A 22382-nucleotide genomic window follows, 5' to 3' on the forward strand; every position below is an offset into this window, starting at 1 on the left:
ACTAGCGAGGGTGAGTACACCTTCTTGCACGATATTCTCATTGAATGCAGGAAATGTGGATGTTAAACCGGAGGTGATTCAACTCCTTCCTAAGTTTCATGGACTAGAATCTAAAAGTTCATACTTACATATGAAAGAGTTTGATGAGATAATAACTATACTACACAAATGTATCTGAGGACACGGTGAGACTAAAATTATTTCCTTTCTCTTTGAAAGAAAAGGTTAAGTCGTGGTTACTTTTCGTAAAACTACGGTCCATTAACACATGGGCTGAGAAGACAAGATAGTTCCTTAAAAAGTTATTCTCATACTATAAAACGAATAGCTAAAGGAAATCAAATATGAATTTTATGCAAAAAGAAGATGAGACCTTATTCTAATGTTGGGAGCGATTTAAGGATCTCATAAACTCATGTCCACAACATGGCTACGAAACGTGGAGGATAACAAGCTTTTTCTATAAGGGATTCACCTCATCCATGCACCAATTTATGAAGATGATGTGTAATAGGGAATTCATGAACAAGAAAGTCGATGATGCGTGGGATTATTTTAATAAACTCGCTGAAAACACGCAATTATGGGATACCTCCTTAAGAATTACCACTTCTAAGCCTACTCAATCAAAGGAAATGGGAGGAATTTATGTTTTAAAAAAAGAAGATGATGTAAATGCAAGAATACCCAAACTTACAAGAAAAGTCGAAGCCATGAAACTTAAGAAAGCAGAACCCGAGAAGGCTGTGGAAGTTGTTTGTGGTGTTTGTGCTTGCAACGTACATACAACTGAAAATTGCTCAACAATTCCCTCTTTTCAAGAGATATTGAATGAGCAATCAAATGTCGTAAACAACTACCAAAGACCTTTCAGTGGACCCGCCTCAAATACATATAACTTAAGTTGGAGGAACCATCCAAATTTCAGTTGGAGAAATGGACAAACTGCTACTCCTAAAGAGATCCTTAACCAATTTCTAAATTAAAGGAAACCTCAAAGAGGATCCGGTCTCAAAACATATTCAAAATCAAGAGCTTTTTAACTAGGGTATGTTACAAGCCTTTCAAGACCTTACAAAGGCCATACAAAGGCATGAGACAAAAAATTTAATTGGAGAGAAAGGGATCCTTCCGACCTAACCTCTCCCCAATTCAAAACCACAATATAAAATAAGTGACCCAAGCTCTTCAAATCAGATGGAGCAGGCTAAGTTTATCACTACTCTTAGGAGTGAAAAAATTATTGACAAAACTATTCCGACAAGGGCTAGAAAGCTTAAGGACCCAGAAGAAATTGAGAATGATAGACCTAGCAATGCTCCATATGGGTTAGAACCGGAACCTTAAAGTAAACCGATTGGGTCATTCTCTCAACGGTTGATTGCATCAAAACCTTTAGTTAACTGATAGGATATTCTAGAGGTATTAAAACAAGTGAAGGTCAACATTCCTCTACTGAATGCCGTTAAACAAATCCCTTCATATACTAAATTTTTAAAAGATTTATGCACTACCAAAAGATGACAAAATATACAAAGAAATTTTTTCTAATAGAAAAGGTTAGTGTCATCCTCAAGCAAAATGAGCCATAAAAATATAAAGATCCTGATAGTCCAACTATCACCTGTATAATTGAGAATCACCAAATTAAGCATACACTTATTGACTTGGGAGTGAGTATAAATCTAATCCCTTATTCAGTTTACAAACAATTGGGTCTAGATGAATTAAAACCCACCCGGACTACATTATAACTTGCTGATCGTTCAATCCGTGTACCGAAAGAGATGATCGAAGATGTGTTGGTTCAGGTTGACAAATTCTACTATCCAGTAAACTTTATTATCTTGGATAGTCAACCCATTTTAGATATGAGCACTCAAATTCCCATCATTTATAGTCGTCCATTCCTTGTTACATTAAATGCAATTATTAATTGTAGGAATGAAATTATGAATTTATCTTTCAGAAATATGACATTGGAGCTCAATATCTTTTTCAACATGAGCAAATAATTAGAGGATATTGATGATATCCACGACATTAACTAATAGATTCTTTCGTAGAAGATAAAGCACTTTTAACTCTATACTTTGACCCTCTAGAGACGTACTTAGCCCACTCTCCTAATTTAGATAATGACACAATTAGGGAGATATATATCATGCTTGATGTTGCGCCAGTACTTGAAGTTAACTAGTAAATGCCATAATTTGAGAAATTGCCCCAAACCTATGTAGTGCCTCTACCGTCTAACCTCAAAGTACCGAAGATTGACATAAATATGTTTACTTTGGTCAAGATGAGACATACCCGGTGGTGATTTTTGTTCACCTTAAGAAAGAACAAAAGAGTACGCTTATTTCTACCGTTATTGAGTATAAAGGAGCCCTTGGATGATCGATTGAGGATCTCAATAGAATTGATCATTTGATTTGTACTCATTGCATTCATCTTGAGGATAATGCGAAAACCTCCCGACAACCACAACGTCGATTAAATCCAAACATGAAGGAAGTGGTTAAAGTTGAAGTACTTAATTGTTGGATGTGGGTATTATATACCCTATATCCGACAGTCAATGGGTGAGTCCTACTCAAGTAGTTCCCAAGAAGTCCAGAATCACCATCGTAGCTAATGCCGACAATGAACTCGTGCCAACTAGAGTCACTACTGGTTGGAGAATGTGCATTGACTACAGTAAGTTGAATACTGTCACAAAGAAGGACCACTTTCATTTGCCTTTCATTGATCAGATTTTGAAAAGGCTAGCTAGTCACTCTTACTACTGCTTCATTGATGGGGATTTGGGCTACAATCAGATAGAAATAGCCCTTGAAGATGAAAAGAAGACAACATTCATATATCCCTTTGACACCTTTTTTAAGACCCGTATCCTATTCTGTACTGTTCCGTTGGCTTCTAAGGTCCTTCTGGTCGAATTCCAGCAACCTTCGCATCGTATTCGACGTTTGCACGCGATCCTAAGTCGAGTCCTACTTATCGAAGTCGGCTCGAACCGAAACCTGTACCTTGGCAATCGCGCCGTCACCGCGGTTCCAACGCTACGACTCGCGCACCGAACCGATACCCAGGCCAGGAGATGTAGGCCAGCGTTTGTTTCGAAGAAATGCCGCGTGTTGCGAATATCGAGGGAATCTCTACGATATGTCCCATCAATCAATCAATCAATGTCAAGTACAAGTCAAGTCACTCCATACCCCAAGTACATCAACCCATCCCTTCCCATTCCCAAAGTCAACTCTCCCTCTCTCTCCACCCATCCCTTTCTTACAACCCATCACTCCACCCATCACCCATCACACCTCACCCATCCATATCACTCCCACCATCTCACTCTCTCTCTCTCTCATTTCACAAATCTCCCAAGCAACCCAAACTCCATACGTCCAAGTTCTCTCCCTCCCAAATGCCAAGTGTGGCCCACTTTCCCAACTCTCTCATCTCCCATCTCAACTGTTGATCCATCATCTACCACCATCAAAAGTGAAGGCAAAGAGCTTAGAAGGCTAAGGGAGCAAGGAGGAGGCCTAGAGGTGGGTGATATACCGTTGTTTTCAATTTTAAGGGCCACTTGATGTATCTGTTGTATCAATGAAGGGTCCATAGTGGCAGGGTCCCTCCTCTCTATCACTGTATTTCTCTCTCTCTCTCCCTCCCTCTCTCTCTCTCTTTCTTTGAATGGTGATGATGATGAAGGGGTGAGTGTGGCCCACCATGAATCACATATTTCATGTGGGATCCATCGGATGAATGTGTTAGATCTACGCCATCCAGCCCATTAGTGGGCCCGGATGGAAAGAAAACATAAATATCAGGTGGTCCAAACAGGTGAGCCACGTGCATGTGGGACCCACCATGATGTCCCATTTTATCCACGCCGTCCAGTGTCCTTGGACGCTGGACGTGATATAGGATGGCTAACCAGGAGTGCGTGTACTGACAAGGTGTGTACTTACAAAAAAAAAGAAAGAAGAAAAGGTGCTTTTGGGGTGAACCACTCGTGCAGGCCCCACCTTGATGTATGTAATCAATCCAAGCCGTCCATCCTTTTCTTCAGCCCATTTTTGGTGTTGAGCCAAAATTTGAGGCTAATTTGACTTCCTGATGGGCCATAGTATGGACAAAAGAACTCTCACCATTAAAATACCTCCCTGATGTTCCTGTATATAAAAAACCACCCAATATTGGATTCAATAGGATTGTATCGAGCCACAGGGACTAATGGCTAGGATGGATTCGTCTGAGGTGGGCCCCACCTATCAAAAACCATTAGATTAATGGTTTAAAAAAAAATAACAAAGGCAGCAGCACCTACTGCTGCCGCTGTCAGTGGGCGGACGGACGGACGGCCTGGCAGGCCCTCACGGCCCTAGTTGTGGGCCCCACCTTGATGCGTTTCGAACATCCACACCATGCATTTGATGGGTCCCCTCGGACCAGGAGGCTGCCCCAAAAATCAGCTGGATACGCAACTCAGGTGGCCCACACCATTTAAAATCATGTAAAGAGATGCCTAAACATATAAAAACACTTGGTGGGGCCTACCTGGAATTTGGATGCGGCTAAAACTTGGTCTGAACCCTCAGTCAAGTGGGACACACATAATGGGTGGGCTGGATTTTCGAACCACATTCTAGTGGGCCCAGTTTTCCCAGGTCCACGTGACCTTTTTAAATGGTTGGATGTCAGATAAATATCACGGTGGGCCCAGGTCACGTGTGACCCTATCAAAGGGTTGGATGGAAAATAAATATCACGGTGGGCCCCAGTCCCACCCCAGGTCCACGTGACCCTATCAACAGGTTGGCTGGAAAATGAACGTCACCATAGGCGCCCTGGCCCACATGACTTTATAACAGTTTGGATGTCATATAAATAGTACAGTGGGCCCTAGGTCTGAGTGGCCTTATGAACAATTTGGGTGTCATATAAATAGTGTAGTGGGCCCATTTTGGATGGAAAATAAACATTCCAGTGGGCCCCAGTCCAGTGGGACCTACTCTGGTCCACGTGACCTTATGAATAGATTGGATGATAAATAAATATTACAGTGGGCCCTACCCTGGTCCACATGACCTTATGAACAGTTGGTTGGAAAATAAACATTATGTTGGGCCCTAGGTTGGTTGGAAAATAAACATTATGTTGGGCCCCAGGTTGGGTGGAAAATAAACATTTCAGTGGACCCCAGGTTAGATGGGAAATAAACATTATGGTGGGTCCTACTTGGGACCCACTTGTGTATGAATTGTGTCCACACCTTTCATCAGAGTGGACCTCCACCATGAAGTATGTGATTTATCTATGCCTTCCATCCCTATGAGACCCACCATAATGCATGTGTTTCATCCAAATCGTCCAATCATTTTGGAAAATATTTTAAGGCCATGTGATAAGGCCCATCTTGGTATGTTTGTGGGCCGTCCGTTGAGGCCCACCTTGATACATACAAGGCCCACCTTGATTTGTATAAGGCCCATATTATGAGGCCCATTGTAATGTATGCAAGGCCCATGTGACTAGGCCCATCTTGATGCATTTGTGGCCCGTCGTTGAGGCCCACCTTGATATGTATATACGAGACCCATGTATGAGGCCCATTTGATGTACTGGAGGCCCATGGGTCAAGGCCCTATAGGACGTACATAAGGCCCATTGTAGTATGATTCCACCATGGTATGTGTTGATTTTATAACGGGCTACACCTTGGGAGCAATGATGGTTTGATGTCCACGTTGTAAGGATGATGTTGGTTAAATGTCCGCATTGTCACTCTCTCCCTAGGGCCCATTAATAGGTTCATACCTGTAATGTGTAGGCCATCTAGGTCCATATTCGTTTTGATCAGAACCCATCACTACATAACATGCTTAGTATAGATTCATGATTCATGATCATACGTATCATATGTATGCCTGATGTGAGGATTGATTGATCATTGCACATGCCTTCGGGTAGATGGTTTATAGACTCCCTGATAGGCGGAGTTGCCCTACATGAGCACGCGGTACGCGCATGATTGTTGCATGTCTGATGGTATGATTCATGTACTTGCATTCGTGTGATTGTGCTCATTGTATGCCCTAGTGACATCAGGGTCATAACCTCCACAGACACATCGTGGGTAGTTGGATTGGATACCGAAAATGTTTGGTTCTAGCATACGGGCACCATAAATGTCCCTAGGTGAAAATCCCTAAACCCGATGGTACCAGAGGATGACTCCAACATCGAGACCGAGTGGATATATGAGCGCACGAGGGCTGAATACCAGGAGGCCGCGTCTCCCACTGTGTCGTGGTCGGTTGGAAAGGGGTGTGGCCTTACTCACCCAAAGGTAGGGGGCAATACTAGGCTGAGTTTGACCAGCTCGTGAATGGGTTCGCTATCGACATGTCGGATAGGTATTGAGAAACTATTGGCCAGACGGATAGTGAGGTTTCTTACGCTCACTTGGACTGTGCGGCTAGGAGAGCGGCAGTGCCACTTGGAGTGTATTAAACCCCGGTGATTATCCAGAATGAGAACTATACTGATATATGATGAGGAATTGGCATGCTTGAGTTGCATCTCGCATCGCATGGCCGTGTTATAGCCGATAGCATTCTTATCTTGCACCGCATAGCTGTGGTATGACTGATTGCATTCATGTACTCATTAGCATGATTCCGCATTACTCTGACCTTGCATTCTAAGCACGCTTATATTGCGCATACACTTACACCACCCTCTAAGTTTTCTATAAGCTTATGCACGATTGATGCGTGCAGGTGACGCTAGGACGTAGCCGTAGCATAGTAGCAGCAGGAGCATGCAGTCGAGCTTTTGGAGTTTCTATCTTTTGCATTATCTTGTATTCCCTTCAGATGCATTGTACTTAAAGGTTTTTTATCATAGTGGATTTTATGATTGTGTTCTTGTGGCTATTGTTCGTGGGTTATGCTTATGGTTATGCTCATTATGAATCAAATTGATATTAGAAATCCTTCTTGTAGGATCCCAGGATCGGAACCTGGTAAATGGGTGCCGGGAGCCGAGAATGAGGTTTTATGGAGGCTGTCGGTGCCGGATTCGGCGATCGAAAATTTAGTGAGCTCGGTTTCTGAGTTCGGGGCGTGACACCTTTGCTTACCGAATGATGCCATTTGAACTATGTAATGCCCCCACTACATTTTAGCGATGCATGTTGAACATATTTTCTGACATGGTGGGGCAATATTTAGCGATCTTCATGGATGACTTCTCTATTTTTGGTTCATCCTTCAGTGAGTATTTAAAAAATCTTAAAAATATGTTGAAGCGATGTGAGGAAAAGAATTTGGTTTTGGATTGGGAGAAATGTCATTTTATGGTTCCTAAGGGAATAGTGCTTAGACATATAATTTCATTCAAGAGAATTGAGGTAGACAAAGCTAAAATTGACCTTATCTCTAACTTACCTCCACCTAAGAGCATACGTCACGTGCGATCCTTCTTAGGATACGTCGGATTCTATAGATGATTTATAAAGGATTTTAGCAATCTCTCTCGTCCTTTATGCAATTTACTTCAAAAGGATGCACCATACGAGTGGACTGAACAATGCTAGGAAGCTTTCACTAAGTTCAAGGCTATGTTGACTACTACACCTAGCATGTAGCCACTCGATTGGAGCATCTCTTTTAAGATTATGTGTGATACATTTGACTATACTATTGGAGTGGTGTTGGGCCAGAGAAAAGAGAAGAAGCCCTATGTGATTCACTATGCAAGTAGAACTCTAAATTCTGCCCAAGTAAACTACTCGACTACGGAGAAGAAACTCTTAGCTGTAGTGTTTGTTTTGAAGAAATTTAGGTTCTACTTGGTCGAATCCAATATTATCTTTTACACTGATCATGCGGCGCTAAAGTACCTTCTTTCTAAGAATGATACTAAGCCTTGCTTGATAAAATGAATCCTTCTACTCCAAGAATTCGATATAGAAATACGAGATAAAAATGGAGTAGAGAATGCAATGGCTAACCATCTTTCAAGACTTGATCTCCCCAATTCCCTTGAGACGACACCTATAAATGACATGTTCCCTGATAAACAACTGTTTAAACTCTCCTAATTACCTTGGTTTACTGACATTGAAAATTATCTTGCCACATGTTTTATGCCAACATATTAGACTGCGCAAAATAAGAAAAAAAAATTCTTCGTTGAGGTACGTAAGTTTTTCTGGGATAATCCTTATTTGTTTAAATATTGTACAGACTAAATTTTAAGGAGATGTGTGCCAAACAATGAACATCAAAGCGTAATTTCCTTTTGTAACTCTTAGGCCTGTGGTGGTCACTTGTCTGCTAAAAAGACCACGGCCAAAATTCTACAGTGCTGCTTTTACTGGCCGACTATGTTCAGAGATACTCATGAGTTTTGCAAAGTTTGTGAGCGTTGTAAAAAATTGGAAGGATTGTCCCGTTGAAATATGATGCTACTAAACACAATTCTTATCATTTAAGCATTTGATTGTTGGGGCATTGATTTCATGAAACCATTCCTCTAATCCTTTGGAAATATTTACATATTGTTGGCGGTAGACTATGTCACTAAATGGGTCGAAGCGATCCCAAGCCAGACAAATGACCATAAAACAATAATTAGACCAATGACCATAAAACAATAATTAGATTCTTAAAAGAAAATATCCTTTCTCGGTTCGGAACACCTGTTCACACCCCAAGTGCAGGGTTGTGATGTAGTAATAAACTCGGTAAGACCGAGGTCGAATCCACAGGGACTGAAACCTGTACGTTATCTAAAAATAACCAGATCTATAACTAGGCTAAGATGAAATCTAAACCAATTGTGATTTGAGGAATAATGGTGAAATATTAATCTAAACTTAAAGAATTCAGAGAAAGGGAACTAGGGATTCAGAGGATCCACTTGTAGAGATCAGGGAGATCTTATGCCTGCTTCATGGATATTATACTGAACTTACTTGATATAGTTTTCAAGAGATGAAAGGTATAAGAATTAGGTATGATTCCATCACAAATCCATGCCTAAGAGACAAGGTAAACAACAGAACTTAGACCAATCCAAAACTAACTAAAAGATGTATTAGTGTTAGGAAGGATTCCATCATCCAACCATGTCTATGAGACGATGGCGAACAACAGGGTTTCCGAACATCAAAATAAAAGGAAAGGAATTATTCAAGCCATTATAGATCTACTGTAATTTAAATCACAACAAACCATTAATGACTAAAAGAATTTCTTAAATCAAAATAGAGTCAATCAGTTCAGTTTAAATCAAACCTGTAGAAGCTCCCATCACGCCACAAGCTTCACCTCTTAGCCCTAGCTAAGAGGTTTAGCCTAACATAATCAGACTAAATCTCAACATAATTCATAGGAAAAAGAAGAAAAATAAAGAAAAAATATATAAAATTCTAAACACTTCTCTCTCCGCCTCTCTTTCTCTATCTGACGTCCCATGTTCAAGCACACCCCTTCTCCATGTTTGGAACTCTTTTTATAGCTTTTGGAGTGGTGGAAATCGGATTTGGGAAGCTATCGCACGCGCAGCGAAAGCCTTTTTGCAGCCAAGTTCGGGGCTTCATAACTCTCGCATTCCTTGCATTATTTCTGTAAAATCAACGTCTCTTGGAAGTATTTTGGCTGGCCTACACGATGGACGGTTCAGATCTGCCATATGATCAAAGATGGTGGGCCACAACTGCCTGAAAAATCAGATTTCGCGGACGTGCGTAGCCTTTCGCACGTCCGGCGCTGACGTGATCGGTGGGCCCCATAGAGGTGTTTTCGAGGAAATTCACCCCGTCCATTAGATTGCCCTCAAAATTTCGGTAAGAAACGGATGGTTTTTCATGTCCATTGACTCAGAATCAGAGAAGAAATCATTCAAACATCAATTTGAACGTTGCAGGGCAGTCCACTTATGGCCTCTGTATCGCGCACGTGTGCTTGCATGGGTCCAAAAGTTCAGCATAGGTTTGAAGAATTCATGGCCCTCTACAAGATGGACGGCTTGGATCATCCGTACGGTCATTCTATGGGGTCCACTAGTGGACGCCGTCCGTCCGTAAAACAGCGTCAAACGGCAGTTGCCGTTTTGAGAAGAGAACGCAGGTCAGCGCTGCTGACCCGCCTTACTTGGTTCGGTGCGCAGCGGCACGTGTGTACCTTATGTACACACGCTGTATATACGGGGCCCACTGTAATGTATATGCAAGATCCGATCCATCCATTTATTTTGTCAGCTCATTTAATGAGTTGAGCCCAAGATTGAAGCATTTTCAGATACCAGGCGGGCCTAGAATCAACGGTTTATGGGCTAATCTGTCAGTTGGGGTACTTCCATAGTGATCCGAGGGCTGAAATTTGATATGTATGGTTAATTTATGGCCCTCAGGCCATGTATGAAGTTTTGAGCCAATCAGATGGCGAGAACTATGTGATCTTGCATTCTTCACCAATTTCGGGCCTCTTTAACGTGAATGGCTTGATTTTCTCGGATCTCTGGCATGTAAATTCTTTAGTATTGGTTCTCTAGAGTGTCTCCCTTGCTCTGGTGACTTCGGAGTGTTAAATCCACACTTCTAGCACCCTTTTTCAGTCCATGCTCGTAAATACACTCTGCATCACAAACACGATTAAATCGGGCCATTAAACGGTATCATGCTTGTAAATCCATGCAATAACTGGGTCTGATATGCAATATTTGACCCTCAAAACAACTCCCAACCAGCATTTTGCTAGTCCCAAGCAAAATATGCGAAAAGTAAGTTGAGAATTACAGAACAATTTCTATAAACTCGAGTGATTTTTGTAGAATAATCCAGATATAAGAATTCCCAGATTCATGAATGTTGGGTATTACTTTCTCCTAGACTCAAGCGCACGGTAAACTTCATAATCAAGTTTAAAGTATTATTCCATTAATTAGAAAAATTCTAATCATTGAGATCTATGAGCGTACAGTGTAATCTCAGCTTATCATCATTAAAATTCACTTCTCTATTTCAGGATATCATTGGTAACCAATAAAAAGATTCATGATAACCAAAACTTGCCTCACAGATCATCTTTTTATTCCTTCAGCTTTTGATTTTTCCATTAAAAGTAACGCCAAGAAGGGGAATCAAATCCTCACCTACAGGGAGCAAACCTATGATGAAGACTGTATACCCAAAATTTTCACATATCATTCATAGGGAATTAAATCTACACCTATAGGGAGCAAGCCTATGGTGTCGACCATTCGCCCAATCCTTTCAATTTCTTAGGTTGGTTCCTTTCAAGCTTAGTGAGTACCAAGTAAATCCTTCAATATCAAACTGAAACCTTAATGTGAAAGCGAGATGTGACATGTGAGATCATAACTCAATCAATGTTTACAACTTCTAATATTGGATTAACAATTCAAACTTAACTATGAAATCCAACAGATACTGAATCCAAGTGTCTTAAATTACCAACATCACGTATCTTGAAATTCCAAGTGCCCTAGAAGGCCGTCAAAATCCCTTCGAATTCACAAGAAAGTCCAGAAAAATTAAAAAAATTTCACAATTTTTACTCAAGACCAAGAAAATGCTGATTAGGAAACCTAATCTCCCACCCCCAACCTAAAATCTACATTGTCCTCAATGTAAAAGAAATAAGCATGCAATGCACATGGGACAACAAAAATATAAGAGGAGTGATGGAAAGATAGTACCTGGACGAAAGAATCAAAAGGCTTTCTCAAAAATATCAACGTAAAAGCGAGTCAGCACAAGAGAGAAATCAACAAAAGCAAAATAACAAAAATAAAATCACAAAACAGATCCTGCCTATACCACTTTCGCAGGTGCTCTCGATTGCATTTAGCATATGCAACAAGCCTTTAAACCCCTAGGTTGCCCCTAGTGGGCGAGTTGTAGTCTCGTGAGGGTTTGCAGTAATGTTACCCACAAACATGGAACTAACTAACTAGGAAAATGAAATGAATTAAAAAGCTGGGTTGCCTCCCAGGAGTGCTAAGTTTAACGTCTTCAGCCAGACCAAAGCAACTACCCTAGTCCTATGCAAACAGAAAACCTACCTATACCTCCATCAGACTAGGAGATCATTCCTGGTAAACAGGATCAGTCAGAGGCATGGACATGTCCTCTGAATCAAATTTCTCGACAAATGGCTTTAAGCGATGTCCATTTACTTTAAACTCCTTGCCATTGTCGGGGGGTCTCTTATCTCGATGGCCCCATGAGAGTAAACAGTGATAACAGTAAAAGGGCCGGTCCAACGAGATCGAAGCTTACCCAGAAAGAGATGTAATCGAGAGTTATACAAGAGGACTTTCTGGCCTGGCGTGAATGATTTTCGTAAAATATGTTGGTCATAAAACGCCTTCATCTTATCCTTGTAAATTCTCGAGTTCTCATAAGCGTCGTTCCGGATTTCTTCGAGTTCATTTAACTGAAGTTTGCGTAGCGAGCCAACGTTGTCCAAATTAAAATTCAAACTTTTGATCGCCCAATAGGCTCTATGTTCTAACTCCACAGGTAAGTGGCAAGCTTTCCCATAGACAAGTCTAAAGGGAGACATTCCAATAGGGGTTTTAAAAGCAGTACGGTACGCCCATAAGGCATCGGTCAATCGAATTGACCAATCCTTACGGTCAGGGTTAATCATTTTTTTCAAAATGTGTTTGATCTCCCTATTGAAAATCTCAACTTACCTGCTTGTCTGTGGGTGGTATGGGGTGCTCACCTTATGAGAGATACCGTATTCCTTCATTAAACTCTCAAATGGTCTATTACAAAAGTGTGAGCCCCCATCACTAATAATAGCTCGAGGCGTTCCAAATCGGGAAAAGATTTTTCTTTCAGGAATTTAATGACCGTGCGATGGTCATTAGTTCGACACGAAATCGCTTCGACTCATTTAGTGACATAGTCTACGACAAGCAAAATATATAAATTCCCAAAAGATTGGGGGAATGGCCCCATGAAATCGATGCCCCAGCAATCAAATGCCTCCATGATAAGAATGGGATTCAAGGGCATCATATTTCGACGGGATAATGCTCCCAATTTCTGACAACGCTCACAAGCTCTGCAAAACTCATGAGTGTCCCTGAACATAATGGGCCAATAGAAGCCACACTACAGAATTTTTGCCGTGGTCTTTTTTGCAGAAAAGTGACCACCACAGGCCTGTGAGTGACAGAAGGAGATGACACTCTGGTGCTCATCGTCTGGCACACATCTCCTCAAGATTTGGTCTGGGCAATATTTAAATAGGTATGGATCATCCCAGAAGAAGTTGCGTACCTTGGTGAAAAATTTCTTCTTATCTTGCGCAGTCCAATGTGTCGGTATGGAACCTATGGCAAGATAATTAGCGATATCAGTGAACCAAGGCGAATGGGAGACTCTGAACAACTGTTCGTCAGGGAACATGTCATTAATCTGCGTCGTCTCAAAGGAATCAGAGGGATTAAGGCGAGAAAGATGGTCAGCCACTACGTTCTCTACTCCCCTTTTATCTTTTATCTCCAGGTCAAATTCCTGGAGTAGGAGGATCCATCGTATCAGGCGGGGCTTAACATCATTTTTAGATAGAAGATACTTAAGCGCTGCGTGATCAGTGTAAATAATGATCTTGGATCCAATCAAGTAGGACCTAAATTTGTCCAAGGCGAACACTACGGCTAAGAGTTCCTTTTCCGTAGTCGAGTAGTTCACTTGGGCAGGATTTAGAGTCTTACTTGCGTAATGAATAACGTAGGGTTTCTTATCTTTTCTCTGGCCTAGAACTGCCCCAAGAGCATAATCAGATGCGTCGCACATAAGTTCGAAAGGAATGCTCCAGTCAGGTGGCTGTATGATGGGTGCACTAGTCAATATGCCCTTAAGCTTAATGAAAGCTTCCTAACATGGTTCAGCCCACTCGTATGGTGCATCCTTTTGAAGTAGATTACATAGAGGATGAGAGATAAGACTAAAGTCCTTTATGAATCTTCTGTAAAACCCGGCGTGTCCTAGGAAGGATCGCACATCCCTTATGTTCTTGGGTGGAGGTAGGTTAGAGATAAGATCGATCTTTGCCTTATCCACCTCGATTCCTTTGGATGAAATAATGTGTCCAAGGACAATTCCCTTCTGAACCATGAAATGGCACTTCTCCCAATTAAGTACCAAGTTTTTTTCTTCACATCTTTTCAGCATACATTTAAGACTTTCCAAGCACTCGCTGAAAGATGGACCGAAGACAGAGAAATCGTCCATGAAGACCTCTAAATATTGCCCCACCATGTCAGAAAATATGCTCATCATACATCGCTGGAAGGTGGCAGGAGCATTACATAGTCCAAACGGCATCCTTCGGTAAGCAAAGGTGCCGTAGGGACATGTAAACGTAGTCTTTTCTTGATCTTCAGGGGCGATCTCTATCTAGTTGTAACCCAAATACCCGTCAAGGAAACTATAATAGGAATGACCAGCTAACCTTTCCAAGATCTGATCAATGAAGGGCAAAGGAAAGTGGTCTTTCCTCGTAACAGTATTTAATTTTCTGTAGTCAATGCACATCCTCCAACCAGTAGTGACTCTAGTCGGCACGAGTTCATTATTGGCATTGGCTATGATGGTGATCCCGGACTTCTTAGGAACCACCTGAGTTGGACTCACCCATTGACTATCGGATATAGGGTATATGATACCCACATCCAATAGTTTAAGAACCTCGGCCTTAATCACTTCCTTCATGTTTGGATTTAGTCTACGTTGTGGTTGCCGAGCGGTCTTCGCATTATCCTCAAGATATAGCGGTGAGTACAAATCGAGGGGTCGATTTCCTTGAGGTCCGCGATTGTCCATCCAAGGGCTCCCTTATGCTTCAGGAGAGTAGATATGAGTATACTCTCTTGTTCTTTCTCAAGGTGGGCAGAAATCACCACCGGGTATGTCTCATCTTGACCTAAGTATGCATATTTTAAATCAGAGTGCAAAGGTTTTAGGTCAAGCTTCGGTGGCTTGAGGTTAGACGGTAGAGGCGCTTCGTCAGTTTGGGGTAACTCTTCAAACTGTGGCCTCCACCGGTTAACTTCAAGTACCGGTATCGCATCAAGTATGTCACACGTCTCCCTAATTATGTCATCATCAAACTCATAGGAGTGGGCCAGGCACGTCTCTAGAGGATCAGAGGATAAGGTAAGGGGTGTCCTGTCATCCACGAAAGTATCGATCCTGTTAATATTGTAGATATCGTCATCTTCCTCTATCCGTCTGGCCGTGTTGAAAAAGATATTCATTTCTAATGTCATATTCCCAAAAGACATACTCATGACACCATTCCTACAATTGATAATTGTGTTTGAAGTGGCAAGGAATGGGCGACCAAGAATGACGGGAATCTGAGTGCTTGTGTTACCAATGGGTTCGGAATCCAGGATGATGAAATCAACTGGATAGTAAAATCGATCAACCTGGACCAACACATCCTCAATTATCCCTCTTGGTATACGAACAGAGCGATCAACAAGTTGTAGTGTAGTTAAGGTGGGTTTTAATTCACCTAAGCCCAACTGTTTGTATACCGAGTAGGGGATAAGATTAACGCTCGCTCCTAAGTTAAGAAGTGCGTGATCAATTCGATGGTCCCCAATTACACATGATATGGTTGGGCTACCGGGGTCTTTGAATTTTTGCGGCATATCTTACTTTAGGATGGCACTCACTTTCTTAGTCAGGAAGATTTTCTTTTGAATATTTTGCTGTCTTTTGGTCGTACATAAGTCTTTCAGGAATTTGGCATATGAAGGTATTTGTTTCACGGCATCAAGTAGTGGAATGTTGACCTTCACTTGTTTCAACACCTCTAGAATATCCTGAGAGTTAGAGAGCGCTTTTGGTACAACCAACCATTGGGGAAATGGAGCAACCGGCTTTCCTTGAGGTTCTGGTTCTAACTCTGGTGGGGCATGGCTAGATCCATCTTCTTTAACCACTTCCGAGTCCTTAGGCTTTTCAGCCCTAACCGGAATGGTTTTGTCAATGATCTTTCCACTCCTAAGAGTGGTGATGGATTTAGCTTGCTCCATCTGATTTAAAGAGCTTGGGTCGCTAACTTCATATTGCATTTTAGGATTGGGAAGAGGTTGAGCTGGGAAGCTCCCCTTGTTCCCAATCGTATTTTCAGCCTTAAGTCCTTGTATTGCTTTTGTAAGGTCTTGGAAGGCCTGTAGCATACCCTGATTGAAAAGCTCTTGCTTTTGAAAATGTTTCAGAACCGAATCCTCTTGAGGTTTCTCTTGAGTTGGATTTTGATTTAGGTAACCTTGAGGTGTAGCGGTTTGTCCATTCCTCCAACTGAAGTTTGGATGATTTCTCCAGCCAGGATTGTATGTGTTAGAGGTGGGCCCACTGAAAGGTCTTTGGTAATTGCTTACAGCATTGGATTGCTCATTTAATACCTCTTGAAAGGCAGAGATAGTTGGACAGTTTTCAGTAGTATGAATGTTGCAACCACAGATGCTACAAACAATTTCCTTAGCCTTATCCTTCTTAAATTCCATGGCCTCGAGTTTCCTAGTGAGATTAGCTACCTTAGCATTAATATTATCGTCTTCTCTCAGGAGATACATTCCACCCCTTTCCTTGGAATGAGTCGGCCTAGACGTAGTACTAGGTCTAGGGGAGATGTCCCATGATTGTGTGTTCTCAGCAAGTTTATCGAAGTAATCCCACACTTCATCGACTCCTTTATTCATAAACTCCCCATTACACATCGTCTCGACTAATTGACGCATGGGAGATGTCAGTCCATCATAGAAAAAGTGTGTAATGCGCCATGTTTCAAAACCATGTTGTGGGCATGAACTGACAAGATCCTTGAACCGCTCCCAACATTGGAAGAATGTTTCATCTTCCCTTTGGGCGAAGTTCATGATCGACTTTCTCAGGGTGTTCGTCTTATGGTATGGGAAAAACTTCTTAATGAACTCCCTTGTCATGTCATTCCATCTGCCAATTGATCGAGGACGTAGTGAATGTAACCACGTCTTGGCTTTCTCTTTCAAAGAAAAGGGAAAGAGTTTCAACCTGACCGTGTCATCAGACACGTTAGGAAAGTATAAGGTAGCTATGATCTCGTCAAATTCTTTTAAATGTAAGTAAGGATTCTCTGACTCAAGCCCATGAAATTTAGGGAGGAGTTGGATCACCCCTGGCTTGATATCCATGTGTCCTTCATTCTCAGGAAAAACATGCATGAGGGCGTACTCACCCCCGCCGGTTGTAAGTAATCTCGTAAGGTACGAGGCGGGGGTGCTTGATGCACCTCATTCTCATCCTGGAGATCTTCTACCCTAGGTTGGGGTAGAAGAGGTTGATTTCCAGCCATATCCTCAATTAACTCAGGGGATTTCGAGCGGTGTCTGGTCCTACAATGGACAGTTAACCCCTCAACTAATCCTCCTTCAGTCAAGAGACGTCGAGTGTTGTCACGAGCCCACTTGGGCATGAAACACTCACAGCCCTCAATCAAATTCTAAACCTAATCCTAAGAAGGGAAATAAAAATCTAAAAAGAGAAAGAGGGTTAGAAGGAAGTTACCAAATTGGAGTCCCTAAATTGAAACCTGCAAAATAGAACAAAACAAGTTAGTTTCTATGAATAGCAAGCCTATAAAATTCCTAAGAAGAGAAATATAGAAATAAAAAGAAACAAGGAAAAATTCCTAAATTAGAAAGTAGAAATTTAGAAAGAGCGTACCGAATTAGAAATTTCTAATAAGCCTACAAAACAAGAAAGTTAGTTTCTAAACAGAAAGTCTTAAATAGAAAATTTCTAAAAATAAAATAGGAAACAAAATTAGATTCTAAAAGAGTTAGAATTAGAAACTTACTAAAAAGGAATCCTAATCTAGAAATAGTAAGGAAGAGAGAAATTATCAATTTAGAACCTATCTCAGAATCCTACAAAATAAGAAAGTTGGGTTAGTTTCTAAAAAAAAGGAAAACTATTTCTAAACAGAAAGTCTTAAAATAGAAAATTTCTAAAAATTAAAGAAGAACCTGGAATTAGAAAATTCTAAAATAAATCCTAAAAATCAGAAAAGTCCTAATCTTAAACTAATCCTAAAACCAGTTAACTTCAGGAAACGTAGCCGTCAATCCCTGGCAACGGCGCCAAAAACTTGTTCACACCCCAAGTGCAAGGTTGTGATGTAGTAATAAACTCGGTAAGACCGAGGTCGAATCCACAGGGACTGAAACCTGTACGTTATCTGAAAATAACCAGATCTAGAAATAGGCTAAGATGAAATCTAAACCAATTGTGATTTGAGGAATAATGGTGAAATATTAATCTAAACTTAAAGAATTCAGAGAAAGGGAACTAGGGATTCAGAGGATCCACTTGTAGAGATCAGGGAGATCTTATGCCTGCTTCATGGATATTATACTGAACTTACTTGATATAGTTTTCAAGAGATGAAAGGTATAAGAATTAGGTATGATTCCATTACAAATCCATGCCTAAGAGACAAGGTAAACAACAGAACTTAGACCAATCCAAAACCAACTAAAAGATGTATTAGTGTTAGGAAGGATTCCATCATCCAACCATGTCTATGAGACGATGGCGAACAACAGGGTTTCCGAACATCAAAATAAAAGGAAAGGAATTATTCAAGCCATCACAGATCTACTGTAATTTAAATCACAACAAACCATTAATGACTAAAAGAATTTCTTAAATCAAAACAGAGTCAATCAGTTCAGTTTAAATCAAACCTGTAGAAGCTCCCATCACGCCATAAGCTTCACCTCTTAGCCCTAGCTAAGAGGTTTAGCCTAACATAATCAGACTAAATCTCAACATAATTCATAGGAAAAAGAAGAAAAATAAAGAAAAAATATATAAAAATTCCAAACACTTCTCTCTCCGCCTCTCTTTCTCTATCTGACGTCCCCTGTTCAAGCACACCCCTTCTCCATGTTTGGAACTCTTTTTATAGCTTTTGGAGTGGTGAAAATCGGATTTGGGAAGCTATCGCACGCGCAGCGAAAGCCTTTTCGCAGCCAAGTTCGGGGCATCATAACTCTCGTATTCCTTGCATTATTTCTGTAAAATCAACGTCTCTTGGAAGTATTTTGGTTGGCCTACACGATGGACGGTTCAGATCTGCCATATGATCAAAGATGGTGGGCCACAATTGCCTGAAAAATCAGATTTCACGGACGTGCGTAGCTTTCCGCACGTCCGGCGCTGACGTGATCGGTGGGCCCCAGAGAGGTGTTTTCGAGGAAATTCACCCTGTCCATTAGATTACCCTCGAAATTTCGGTAAGAAACGGATGGTTTTTCATGTCCATTGACTCAGAATCAGAGAAGAAATCATTCAAACATCAATTTGAATGTTGGAGGGCAATCCACTTATGGCCTCTGTATCGCGCACGTGTGCTTGCATGGGTCCAAAAATTCAGCATAGGTTTGAAGAATTCATGGCCCTCTACAAGATGGACGGCTTGGATCATCCGTACGGTCATTCTATGGGGTCCACTAGCATCCGCAAAAATGGACGCCGTCCGTCCGTAAAACAGCGTCAAACGGCAGTTGCCGTTTTGAGAAGAGAACGCGGGTCAGCGCTGCTGACCCGCCTTACTTGGTTCAGTGCGTAGCGGCACGTGTGTACCTTATGTACACACGCTGTATATACGGGGCCCACTGTAATGTATATGCAAGATCCGATCCATCCATTTGTTTTGTTAGCTCATTTAATGAGTTGAGCCCAAGATTGAAGCATTTTTAGATACCAGGCGGGCCCAGAATCAACGGTTTATGGGCTGATCTGTCAATTGGGGTACTTTCATAATGATCCGAGGGCTGAAATTTGATATATACAGTTAATTTATGGCCCTCAGGCCATGTATGAAGTTTTGAGCCAATCAGATGGCGAGAACTATGTGATCTTGCATTCTTCACCAATTTCGGGCCTCTTTAACGTGAATGACTTGATTTTCTCAGATCCCTGGCATGTAAATTCTTCAGTCTTTGTTCTCTAGAGTGTCTCCCTTGCTCTGGTGACTTCGGAGTGTTAAATCCACACTTCTAGCACCCTTTTTCAGTCCATGCTCGTAAATACACTCTGCATCACAAACACGATTAAATCGGGCCATTAAACGGTATCATGCTTGTAAATTCATACAATAACTGGGTCTGATATGCAATATTTGACCCTCAACAACACCTTGAGCTATTATTAGTGATAGAAGTTCATACTTTTATAAAGGCCATTTAAGAACTTAATGAAGAAATATGACATCTCTCATAAGGTGAGCACTCCATACCACCAGCAGACAAGCGGACAAGCTGAGATTTTCAACAGGAAAATTAAACAAATTCTGTAAAAAATAGTTAATCCTGACCATAAGGATTGGTCAATCTGCTTGACCGATGCTTTATGGGCTTACTGTACTGCTTATAAGACCCTCATTGGAATGTCTTCCTTTAGACTCATTTATGGGAAAGCTTGTCACTTGCTTGTGGAGTTAGAGCATAAAACCTACTGGGCTATCAAAATTTTGAAATTTAATTTGGACAACGATGACTTGTTGTCAAAGCTTCAATTTAATGAACTCAAAGAAATCTTAAACGACACTTATGAGAACTCAAAAATTTACAAACACAGGATGAAGGTATCCCATGACAGGAACATTATTCGAAAATCATTCATAACCGGTCAAAAAAGTCCTTCCGTACAATTCTCGGTTATGTCTTTTTCTGGATAAACTTCACTCTCATTGGACCGGCCCTTTCACTGTTACTAAGGTTTATCCTCATGGAGTCATCGAGATAAAGAATCCAATGAATGAAAATGTTTTCAAAGCAAACGGACATCGTCTATAGCCATTTGTTGAAAGGTTTGATTCAGAAGATATGTCTATACATTTGATTGATCCTGTGCATTAAGATTGACCTCCCAGTCTGATGGAGGTGTAGTTAAGTCTATTGCTTTCATAGGATTTAGGATTAGGATAGTTTGATTTCAATTTTTTTAGTCTTCATGCTAACCCATGTTCACATTGAGAACTTTAGAAAAGCTTCAATTCTTCTTTTTTAAGTATTATCCTCCTATCACTTCTCATTTCTTTTCGTTGTCTCATGTGCATCTTTCACATTGAGGACAATGTAAAATTTAGGTTGGAGGTGTGGATTAGGTAAACTAATCAGTGTTTTCCTAGTCTTTGAACAAAAATTCTGAAAATTTTCAATTTTTTAAATTAAAAATCTGCTCAGAAAATGATAATTTGTGTAATTAAGAATGCCTTGAGTATGATGATAAGATATATATCGAATTTCGAACTGTTGGAGTTCGATCAACTGAGTAAACTATTATTTAAGTCCTTTCATTTAATTGATTAAAAGGAAGCTTGAATATCATGTTGATCTAAATCACAAGTTACATTCAATTTGCTTTCTGTGAATTATGTTAGAATTTCTAATTGTTAGTATGTGAATCATTGATAATGCTAAGAATTAAGTCTGAAAAATTTTATCCACCTTAAAAAGGATGAAAAGCACTAGTTAAAAAAAAACAGTGAGATCGACAAAAAGGTCATGTATGATGAAAAAGACCGAGAAAGAATGAAAATAATGAAAAATATGAAAAATAAAAATAAAAATGTAAAGTCTGAAAAGAATGAATATAAAGAGACCGTCGATATAAAATAAAAAACTAAAAAAAGAAGAAAATGGAATAAGTTTGAAATTAGCACTTGATTATTCAATTAGTCTCGAGGTAAAGAGCATGGCTAACATTGTGAAATGGTAGTGTTTTTTATAGAGAGTAAGTTAGAAATCATTGAGCACGTTGAAAAAACTTAAAATATGAACTTATGCTCTCAAGTGATTAATGAAGAACCTATTTAACTGATTGCTTGCTTGATTCGGCTCTAGGTTTTCAAATTTTCACTCTCGCCTCTATGGATTATACTCATCCATACTTATTTACACAAAAGATTGTTTTTCGGAAGAGGTTTTGACATTGAGAATTGAAGATTATGTCACATATGTTTTGCTCGAGACTAACAAAATACTGGTTAGAGCTGTATTGAGTGTCAAATATTGCATATTTTTCCTTATTTATATCTTGGTTTTATGAATATGATAATGCTTAATGGATATATTTATACATGTTTGTATTGCGTGGTGAATTTGAGAGCTTGCATTGAAAAGAATGTTAAAAGCATGAATTTAACGCTTAAGAGTCACCAAGGCAAATGATGGATCTTAAGAACCAAGAATGAAGAATTCATATGCCAAAGATCCAAAGAAACCAAGTACAAAGGATGAAAAATGGACTGGAAAGA

At 40.5% G+C, this 22382-nt stretch overlaps 2 non-coding genes across 2 annotated transcripts; one reads left to right on the top strand and one right to left on the bottom strand.

The window, feature by feature from the left end:
- Window positions 1–325: 325 nt before the first annotated feature.
- LOC131217788 (small nucleolar RNA R71) lies at window positions 326–433 on the bottom strand. The gene has a single exon (XR_009157378.1). It is a non-coding gene; the product is annotated as a small nucleolar RNA R71 (small nucleolar RNA).
- A 16434-nt stretch (window positions 434–16867) lies between these two features.
- LOC131217901 (small nucleolar RNA R71) lies at window positions 16868–16974 on the top strand. The gene has a single exon (XR_009157486.1). It is a non-coding gene; the product is annotated as a small nucleolar RNA R71 (small nucleolar RNA).
- Window positions 16975–22382: the final 5408 nt, after the last annotated feature.

Source organism: Magnolia sinica, chromosome 10 (genome assembly GCF_029962835.1).
Source record: "Magnolia sinica isolate HGM2019 chromosome 10, MsV1, whole genome shotgun sequence".
Taxonomy (NCBI): domain Eukaryota; kingdom Viridiplantae; phylum Streptophyta; class Magnoliopsida; order Magnoliales; family Magnoliaceae; genus Magnolia; species Magnolia sinica.